The following is an 11,124-nucleotide window of genomic DNA, read 5'->3' as shown; positions in this document are numbered from 1 at the left end:
CTTGAGTAATCAGTTCCAGGTGTGCAGACCACAGGGGTAAGAAAGAATGGACCCTTCAGGCTCATTTGGCTCAGACTCTGAGCTACAGAAACAGGCTCCTCTCAAAAAGACTTGACTTCACTTCGCCCGTGTGCTGTTGGAAAGCTCTCCACACTGTTGCTGAGACAAAGCTAAGGGACTTGTTTTAGCTCTGCTATTAAGGGCAACAAGGAGTTTAATCCTGATACGCTAGGAAAATGTACAATTAACCTAATCTTTGAAACGACTTTGCCAAAGTATGAGAGCAGGGACTGGAAAGAAGAACAATGGCTTCATAAAATAAGGGAAAGTTTGTGTTTTACTCTTTATCTTGGATTGAGTCACAAAATCAAGTGCAGTTGTTTTTTAACCTGGGTCAGGAGAGAGTCCAAGCGCAGTACACGTGTCCAGCCTCAGAAAGAACAGAAGCACTGCCCTGTCACATAAGTAAACAATGCACTTCCTCCTTTCCAGACAACGTGTGAGGTGTCTCTTCAATTAAACAACAACAACAAAAGAAGAAGTTGAGAGTTTTAAGGGAATAAAAATTCTGGAAGGATTTTGGGAATCAAAGTTGAATGGCCAGTAGTATACTCACTGTAGAAAGGAAGCTTAGTTCAGCTGCCTCAAATTTTGTTGGAAGGAGGTAAGAGGCAGAAACAGAAAGGGGGTATGGAGAAGTCCAGGTTCCTTATGGCAAATAAATAAACCATGATCCACTTGATTCTAAAGCCTTGCGCAAAGCTTCGCAGCTGGTTACAAACTGAGGTGCTAGCCTAAGTGTTCTTTACCCAGATAAGTGTGTGGAATCTGCTTTATAATGCAGAAAACCTTCCATTGGCATTTTCTAGGCTGCTTCTCTACGATTGTTGTTGTTGTTAGGTTCTGCCAAGTTGACTCATAGCAATCCCATGAGACAGAATAGAACTACTTCATATGGTTTTCTAGGTTGTAATTTTTACAGGAGCAGTTCACCAGGTCTTTCTCTCTCAGAGCTGCTGGGTGGGTTCACACTGTCAACCCTTTGGTTAGCAGCCAAGCACTTAACCATTGTGCAACTAGGGCACCTTCCAGTACAATTTAGCTTGACATATTGGGGCTATGCTTAAATTCATTTGCCTCAAAAGGCTATTTAGTTTGCCTAAAGTGCCCTTTTCCATGAACTTAGCATGACTGGCTTCTTCTTGACATTTAGGTCACCTCTGCAGAAAGGCCTTCCCTGAGCACCTTATCTAGAACAACATCATTTCCCGCCAGCCACTTTTTATCACATTATCCTGTTTTGTTTTTTCCAAAGCATTTATCATTACTGGAAATTATTATTCACTTGTTTACTTGGCTGTTGCCCCAGCACCAAGAGTATAAAATCCAGGAAAGCAGGGGCATAGTCTGTCTCTCAGAGCCTAGAGAGTGCTCAGTGAATATGGTTGAATAAAAGCAAGTATAAAATAATGGTATAAGTCTCGCCTCTGCTTATCCAAAACTGAGGCATAGGACAGGCCATAGTAGACATTGAGTTTACAGAGTGACTCATTTTTTCTTCTTAAAAATGAAAGGTCTCTGTTTTCCCTCTCTTCTGTTTAGTCTCACAAATCTAGTACTTATCCTTATAAACTAACCCCCCCAATACTTAATAAAACTCTGTTAGCTTGGTCACGCATTGACTGTGGAACTGGCAACTTCCTCACTTTCTTCCTTTCTTCCCTCTCTCCCTCTTTCCGGGTTTCTGTCTTTTTTGTTTCGATCAATACTGTGTGGACGTATATTTAAGCTCACAGGCCAGAATTTCATTCAATTGTTTAACTTGCTTCGGTAGCTATTATTATTTTTCACGTCTGAGTATCTGGAGAAGAGGATGTAAGAACGAGAAATACCCTAATCCTGCATGTACTGAAATACCCTAATCCTGCATGTGCTGAAATACCCTAATCCTGCATGTGCTGAAATACCCTAATCCTGCATGTGCTGAAATACCCTAATCCTGCATGTGCTGAAATACCCTAATCCTGCATGTGCTGAAATACCCTAATCCTGCATGTGCTGAAATACCCTATTCCTGCATGTACTTGTCCAATTTTCAGCCCCACCCGGAAGAAGTCCCACCAAGGATAGCCAAGAATCTTGGCATGGGATGGTGAATAAGGGCCAACATCTAAGTAGATTTTTTGGCAGAAAAAATACAGCCGGAGATTAAGGAGTGCAAAGAGGGCTAGAGACTAATTAACCCTCCAGGACCATATAACTGAGGATACTTATTTGCTGTGACCCCACAAGATAGTCTCTTTCCAAATTGTTTAGAACGTTACTTCTGGGCCTATAGATCTGATATCTCACTGGATGGATAGAAGCCCAACCTGGACCAGGTCCAACTTAGAAAGTGTCCCCACCGAAATGATAATATCTGGCAAGGGACAGATCCAATGATGCCATGGGTATTTTCCATCTTTTCTTTCCATGATTGAATCATTTCCTTCATAAACCAGATAACAGTCTACAGCACTATGACTGGGTGATAATCGGTATGTAAAGGTTAAAATGTTTCTCCAGAGTTGATCTAACCCAGCTGAGCTTCTGCAGCCAGGCAATTATGTTGAAACCTCATGCATTTTTTTCTTTTACAATGGTCAAAGAGAACATATAGACTAATGATTTTACTCTAAATCCATTCATAAAGTGAATTAGTTCCCATACCTCCACCCCGCTAAAACTAAGTTGTCAGATGTGAGTGGTAGGGGGAGAGAGGCCTGAGTAGATGATCTTGCTAATTCAACTAGTTCCTATCCATGTGTCCTCGGTTAATTAATTTAACTTCCCTTACCTTTTCTCTTCATCCTTCAGGGCCTAAGTGAAATATAAACCTCCTCTCTGAAGTCTTTCTGGGAATCACTAAATAAGAGTCAGTGACTCCATCCATTATTCTCTCATGGCACTTATGTTTTTCCAGTAAGATAATACTTGGTATGCTATATTAATTATTTATACTGACTAGTAATTGGCTGGAAAGAGTCAGTTTGGGGCAAGTTAACTCCCTTCAGCCTAGGGCAATTCCTGAGGTGTGATTCTGTCAGCCAACAACAGCCAACACTATTGGCAGCTGTAGGAAAGAGTACCTGAGTCCTGAGACAGGGGTAGAGGCATCACATCTACCACAGTGCTCATTAGAAGTGCAGATCCCCACATGCTTAGTGTACTTAGCACTGCTTCTTATTCCATAAGCCCCAAGTGGGTCCCAGTAATCTGTGCTTCTTAACAAAAGCCCAGGTGATTCTTATGTAGCTGGTAGTCTACTTTTTGGTAAAAACTGCTCTGCTGAACAATGAATCCCTCACCTCATGGGCACTTCTCTTTATATTCTCTTCGATATCAATTTTTTTTTTTTTCTAAATCTCTCCAAACAGCAACAAGCCTAGCTCTCCCCAGCCTGCAATAAGATATTAGGCTTTACAGCCAAACCTTGGAAAAAAATCTCTGGGCCTCCTACAGGTACTTCACTACTACATTTAGCTATACTTTAGTGGAAATTTTGTGTGTGCTGCAGGAGTCTGCCAACACTGGGAGCAAGGACCCTTCTTCTTGCAAAGTCTCTATGGAGACACAGTGCCCTCTACTGACAAAGTTTAACATTGTGCCAGCTGGCAAAGAAAAAAAAAAATTTAAAGGGCCCAGATCCATTTTCATAGAACAGGAAAAATGGGTGAACTTGGAGCTGGTAGGAAATAAATGAATAGCCAACACAGTGCTATGCCCATCAATATTTAAGTGTTGATAACAAATGTTTAAAATTAACATATTGAAGGACAGTAAAAGAAAGGAAGGTGGAGAAAGGGAAAAAGAAAGAAGGGAAGACAGCAGAGGAAGGAAAATAACTGGAGGAGAAGAGTAAGAAGAGAAAACCCACTGCTGTCAAGTTGATTCTGACTCATAGCAACCCTATAGAACAGAGTAGAACTGCCCTGTAGAGTTTCCAGGGAGTGCCCAGTAGATTCGAACTGCCAACCTTTTGGTTGGCAGATGTTGCTCTTAACTACTATGCCACCAGGGTTTCCAAAGAAAAGAAAGTAGGAAATTTTTGATCTTCCAGACAAAGATTGCTTACCACTATTAATGAGTAGAATCTTATGATAAAATTACAAATATTCTTATCTTCTGTTATTAAACACAAAAATTGCTGCTCTCATTCAGTCATACCTTTCAGAATAATTGCCCTCATACTTTAGAATTTTTTTAAAAAGTCCTATGAGATTGATCCCCCACGTGTCTGTCAGTTTGTCGTACTGTGGGGGCTTGTGTTTTGCTGTGATGCTGGAAGCTATGCCACCGGTATTCAGATACCAGCAGGGCCACCCATGGAGGACAGGTTTCAGCTAAGCTTCCAGACTAAGACAGACTTGGAAGAAGGACCCGGCAGTCTACTTCTGAAAAGCATTAGCCAGTGAAAACCTTGTGAATAGCAGCGGAACATTGTCTGATATAGTGCTGGAAGATGAGCCCCCCAGGTTGGAAGGCACTCAAAAGATGACTGGGGAAGAGCTGCCTCCTCAAAGTAGAGTTGACCTTAATGATGTGGATGGAGTAAAGCTTTCGGGACCTTCATTTGCTGATGTGGCATGACTCAAAATGAGAAGAAACAGCCGCAAACATCCATTAATAATCGGAGCCTGGAATGTATGAAGTATGAATCTAGGAAAATTGGAAATCATCAAAAATGAAATGGAACATATAAACATTGATATCCTAGGCATTAGTGAGCTGAAATGGACTGGTATCAACCATTTTGAATCAGACAATCATATAGTCTACTATGCTGGGAATGATAATTCGAAGAGGAATGGTGTTGCATTCATCGTTAAAAAGAATGTTTCAAGATCTATCCTGAAGTACAATGCTGTCAGTGATAAGATAATATCCATATGCCTACAAGGAAGACCAGTTAACATGACTATTATTCAAATTTACGTACCAACCACTAGGGCCAAAGATGAAGAAATAGAAGATTTTTATCAGCTGCTGCAGTCTGAAATTGATCGAACATGCAGTCAAGATGCATTGATAATTACTGGCGATTGGAACGCGAAAGTTGAAAACAAAGAAGGATCAGTAGTTGGAAAATATGGCCTTGGTGACAGAAACAATGCCGGAGATTGAATGATAGAATTTTGCAAGACCGAAGACTTCTTCATTGCCAATACCTCCTTTCGCCAACATAAATAGCGACTATGCACATGGACCTCGCCAGACGGAACACACAGAAATCAAATTGACTACATCTGTGGAAAGAGACAAAGGAAAAGCTCAATATCATCACTCAGAACAAGGCCAGGGGCCGATTGTGGAACAGACCATCAATTGCTCATATGCAAGTTCAAGCTGAAACTGAAGAAAATCAGAGCAAGGTCACGAGAGCCAAAATATGACCTTGAGTATATCCCACCTGAATTTAGAGACCATCTCAAGAATAGATTTGACGCATTGAACACTAGTGACTGAAGACCAGATGAGTTGTGGAATGACATCAAGGACATCATCCATGAAGAAAGCAAGAGGTCACTGAAAAGACAGAAAAGAAAGAAAAGACCAAGATGGATGTCTGAGAGGACTCTGAAACTTACTCTTGAGCGTAGACCAGCTAAAGCAAAAGGAAGAATTGATGAAGTAAAAGAATTGAACAGGAGATTTCAAAGGGCCTCTCAAGCAGACAAAGTAAAGTATTATAATGGCATGTGCAAAGAGCTGGAGATGGAAAACCAAAAGAGAACAACACGATTGGCGTTTCTCAAGCTGAAAGAATTGAAGAAAAATTCAAGCCTCGAGTTGCAATAGTGAAGGATTCCATGGGAAAAATATTAAATGACACAGGAAACATCAAAAGAAGATGGAAGGAATACACAGAGTCATTCTACCAAAAAGAATTAGTCGATATTCAACCATTTCAAGAGGTGGCATATGATCAGGAACTGATGGTACTGAAGGAAGAAGTCCAAAGTGCTCTGAAGGCACTGGCAAAAAACAAGGCTCCAGAAATTGATGGAATATCAGTTGATATGTTTCAACAAAGATGCAGCACTGGAGGTGCTCACTTGTGTATGCCAAAAAATATGCAAAACAGATTCCTGGCCAACTGACTGGAAGAGATCCATATTTATGCCTATTCCCAAGAAAGGTGATCGAAATGAATGTGGAAATAATAGAACAATATCATTAACATCACATGCAAGCAAAATTTTGCTGAAGATCATTCAAAAATGGCTGCAGCAGTATATCAACAGGGAACTGCCAGAAATTCAGGCTGGTTTCAGAAGAGGATGTGGAACCAGGGATATCATTGCTGATGTCAGATGGATCTTGGCTGAAAGCAGAAAATACCAGACGGATGTTTACCTGTGTTTTATTGACTATGCAAAGGCATTCAACTATGCGGATCATAACCAATTATGGATAACATTGTGAAGAATGGGAATTCCAGAACACTTAACTGTGCTCATGAGGAACCTTTACATAGATCAAGAGGCAGTTGTCCGGACAGAACAAGGGGATACTGATTGGTCTGAAGTCAGGAAAGGTGTGCGTCAGGGTTGTATTCTTTCACCATACCTATTTAATCTGTATGCTGAACAAATAATCCGAGAAGCTGTACTATATGAAGAAGAACATGGCATCAGGATTTGAGGAAGACTCATTAACAACTTGTGTTATGCAGATGACACAACCTTGCTTGCTGAAAGTGAAGAGGACTTGAAGCACTTACTAATAAAGATCAGACACCACAGCCTTCAGTATAGATTACGCCTCAACATAAAGAAGACAAAAATCCTCACAACTGGGCCAATGAGCAACATCATGATAAAGGGAGAAAAGATTGAAGTTGTCAAGGATTTCATTTTACTTGGATTTGCAATCAACAGCCATGGAAGCAACAGTCAAGAAATCAAAAGATGCATTGCATCGGGTAAATCTGCTGCAAAGAACCTCTTCAAAGTGTTGAAGAGCAAAGATGTCACCTTGAAGACTAAGGTGTGCCTGACCCAAGCCATGGTATTTTCAATCACATCATATGCATGTGAAAGCTGGACAATGAATAAGGAAGACCGAAGAAGAGTTGACGCCTTTGAATTGTGGTGTTGGCGAAGAATATTGAATATACCATGGACTGCCAAAAGAACAAATCTGTCTTGGAAGAAGTGCAGCCAGAACGCTCCTTAGAGGCAAGGATGGCGAGACTGTGTCTTACATACTTTGGACATGTTGTCAGGAGGGATCAGTCCCTGGAGAAGGACATCATGCTTGGCAGAATACAGGGTCAGCGGAAAAGAGGAAGACCCTCAACGAGGTGGATTGACACAGTGGCTGCAACAATGAGCTCAAGCATAACACAATTGTAAGGATGGCGCAGGACCAGACAGTGTTTTGTTCTGTTGTGCACAGGGTTGCTATGAGTCAGAACCGACTCGATGGCACTTAACAACAAGAACTTGAGATTGACCATTATCTTGAGAATTGGGAAGAATTGTAAGAGCTTTGCCTTGCCTGCTGTGTCTCATTATTCATAATATATCCTCCATGGTTAAGAAAGCTCCTTTGCATTGACAGAGGAACAAAAAATTAATCAAAGAAACAAAGAATTTAAAGTAGAAAGGAACATTGGACATAATTGAGTCTAACATTCACATTTGGGAAAATACTAAAGCTCAGACAAGAAAAAAGGACTTGCAAAAGATATTTTGTAATCATTGTGTCTTTAGCAATTACATGAACAACTTTGGGAATAAATGGTCAAATGAATGAGATAACCTATAAGATACCTTCTCATATGTGAGGCATTTTCAAACCAATGTGTGCTGGGCTGTGTAGGGGGCATGAGTCATGGCTTGTGTACATTAAAGACGAGTTGTATGTCTGGGGTCAGAAATCTAGGAGCAGTGTACAAAAGTCAACACTAGGCCAGGTCTCTGAATAAAGAATCAGATGAGCTAGTCTTGGCATAGAAGTAGTGGAGAGGGAGCCAGTGAAAGGAAATGAGGCCTGTCTGGGGGAAGGGAATAGCACTGTCTGACTTAACTCCTGCAAACAGAAGTTTCATTTGTTCAAAGTTCATTGGTTAGGTGAAGGGGTTTCTTAACCATACCTAACCAACTGTTTTCATTTTTTTGTAAAAACAACATCCTCCCACCTCCAAAAAAGAAAAAAAAAATAAGGAGATATATGTAGTATACTCAGCTTTCTGGAGGCTAAGCAGAGAACACAACATTCTGGGACCTTAAGTACCCCAAGATCCTTATAACAAAGAGGAGGGACCCTGGCAACTTGCTCTCATTACACAGCTTCTGCTTAAACTTTATGGTCCCCGAGGGTTGGCCACTATGGTTTTCCTTTAGGCCTGATTGGGCCCCCCAAGTAGAAGACTTGGAGAATGCTTCTGAATCAACTCTGTCATGCAATACTCAGGGTGCCAGGTTTGAGCAAAACAAAGCAAAACAAAAAACACTCCTGAAATCCAGCAGAGTTTGGCTCAAACCTATGTACTCAATAAACAACAAGAAAGAGGGAAAAGTATGTGTTTTGTCCTAAAAAATATAGAGTCAGTGTTTTTATTTATCATGAAACTTATGACAAACGTCAGCCACAGCTGGTGCTAAATGCATCCAAGAGAGGACTGGGAGGTGAGCGCCTAGGTTGGGATTATGAGATTTGCTGCTTGATGTAGCTTTTGCTTTCAACACCCAGGCTAATTACCCAGGCAAGGGCAGCCTAACTACCAGCTATCTCTGACAGAGAGATTGGATTCCACATTCAGTTTAGTCATTTAAGCCACTTCGAGTGTCCAACCCCTACTTTCAACCCACACTCTGAACAGGCTGTCCCCAGGCCGAGTCTACCATATCGGAGAGGAAAGAGAAGGCGGAGAGGAATTCTTCCTGCCCATGAAAACTCCAGCTGAGCCCAAGCTTCAAAAAGGCAAATGAGAGATTCCTATATCCCTGCTCTTGACCTTTCCTGCAATTCAATTCCCAAGATTTGAAGGATTTAAAACAAATGTGTCTCCACCCTGTTTGGAGAGTGTGATGGAAATCTCCAAACAAAGTTGTATTTCACTTTCACTCCAACGTGTAGGGATGGCCTGCCAGCCCTTATCATCTGTGCTGCTCCCTTGGCCCTTGGGTTTAGATGGCGTTGTAATGATTCTTCAGTGCTTGATGGGTTTTTCCATTAAACTCTTATCTAGTCACGGAGTGTAGTAGTTTTGAGTGCAGGCTGGAAATCAGGTTGCTTGGGGCCAAATCTCAGTTCCATTGTTTAAAAATTGTGTAACCTCAATCCAGTCAACCCCATGAGTCTGTTTCCTCATCTACAAACTGGAGGTAAGAAAAATAGATAACATTTATTGAGCAGTATTATGGATTGAATTGCTTTCCCCCAAAATAAATGTTGGAATCCTAAGCCTTATACCTGTGGGTGTAACTGGTTCATGAATAGGGTTTTCTTTGATATGTTAATGAGGCTAAATCATTGTAGTGTGCATCCTAAACCTAAACACTTCTGAGTTATAAAGATCAGCATTGACAAAGAGACAGGGAGGCACAAACAGGGGTAGACAGATGCTTCGTGAGGATCATCAAGGAGCCGAGAAACACTGGGGCTACAGAAGCTTAAAAAGATGGGGATCTTCCCCCAGAGCTAACACCGTGATTTTGGACGTCTAGCCTCCTGAACTATGAGAAAATAAATTTTTCTTCTTTAAAGCCACCCACTGGTAGCATTTATGTTATAGCAGCACTAGCTAACTAAGACAAGCACTTACTATGAAATGTGTTAAAAGCATTTTATATTTTCAGTTCATTTGATCTTCATAATATTTCTATAAAGTAGGTGTTTTTGTGATCATCACTCTCATTTGAACCCAGCAAATTTATCTCTAGTGACCAAGTGCCTAGCCACTATAGACATTATTTCTTCCATTTGATAGAAAAAAAAAAAAGAAAAGAAACAAGATTAGAGAGGCCAAAAGACCAGCCTGTGGTACCACAACCAGAGTTTCTGAGCCAAGGTTCAAATCCAGGCCATGGTGCCATGCCACTGTGGCGGTGCTCAGTGATTGTGTGTGGAAAACAATGGAATTGAACTGAGTAGAGTCCCTAAGGTAAGAATCACCCTTCGTCTCTGCAGCATTCTCTCATTTGACATTTATCGAGCATCTTGTAGATAGGAGGCCCAGTCTGCCTGACAGCATCCATAGCCCCTGCATTGCAGGCATTCAGAAGTTGTTGGCCAGTCAGATGCAGGGCTCCGGAGCTGTTATAGCAAGAGACAACTGTCCAGGAAGACACTAAGCAAGGACAGGGACTTATACTTCCAAACAGTTGGAACTCTGTTGTTTTGAATACCCTTCAGCTTCTCTTTAGTTCTCTGTAGGTAAAAATGGTTCAGTTGCCAAGAAACCTATACACGGTGATAAGTTCTTTCTCACTAAACAGAAACACAAATTTGTTGTTCTTTGAAGCTCTAAAAGATTGGTCTTTAAAGCTTCAACTTAAATTTGTAAAATATAAGATAGGCCTATTGTTTGATCATAAGACTATAAAATGTATTTTTATGTTTAAGTAGTATAAATTAAGAGACCATACTGATCACAAAAATTCAAGGACTAAAATAAAGAAATCAATCTCATCTCAGAGTTATTGTGTCTCATGTTCTGCCAAGACTCTGTAGGTTGAGAAAATCATTTTTGAGACAAAGATGTCATATTTTTAAGTGAAGAAAACTCAAGGCACACATTTTATAGAAGTAAATGATTTTAGGATCACAGGTCATGCTGAGAACGCAGCCTGACACAATTTAAGAAAGAAGAAAACCTGCCCTGGATCAGACATTATACAATACCTTATTTATCTTATTCATTTGCCTTATTTGTTATCTTTGCACCCCCAGTGTTCAACATGTGTTCAGCAAATGAATGAAAACATGCGCAATACATTGGCTTAAAGTGATCTCTCCATGTGGATGTTCTACTACCTATTTCCAGCTATCAAAATCAAACTAGGCCACATGAACCACAGCCTTCACTAGCCTGAGCCCAGAAGAACTAGATGATGCCTGGCTACCACCACTGAC

The sequence above is a fragment of the Loxodonta africana genome, chromosome 14, assembly GCF_030014295.1.
Source record: "Loxodonta africana isolate mLoxAfr1 chromosome 14, mLoxAfr1.hap2, whole genome shotgun sequence".
In the NCBI taxonomy this organism is placed as follows: domain Eukaryota; kingdom Metazoa; phylum Chordata; class Mammalia; order Proboscidea; family Elephantidae; genus Loxodonta; species Loxodonta africana.
Note: the sequence above shows the minus strand (reverse complement) of the source record.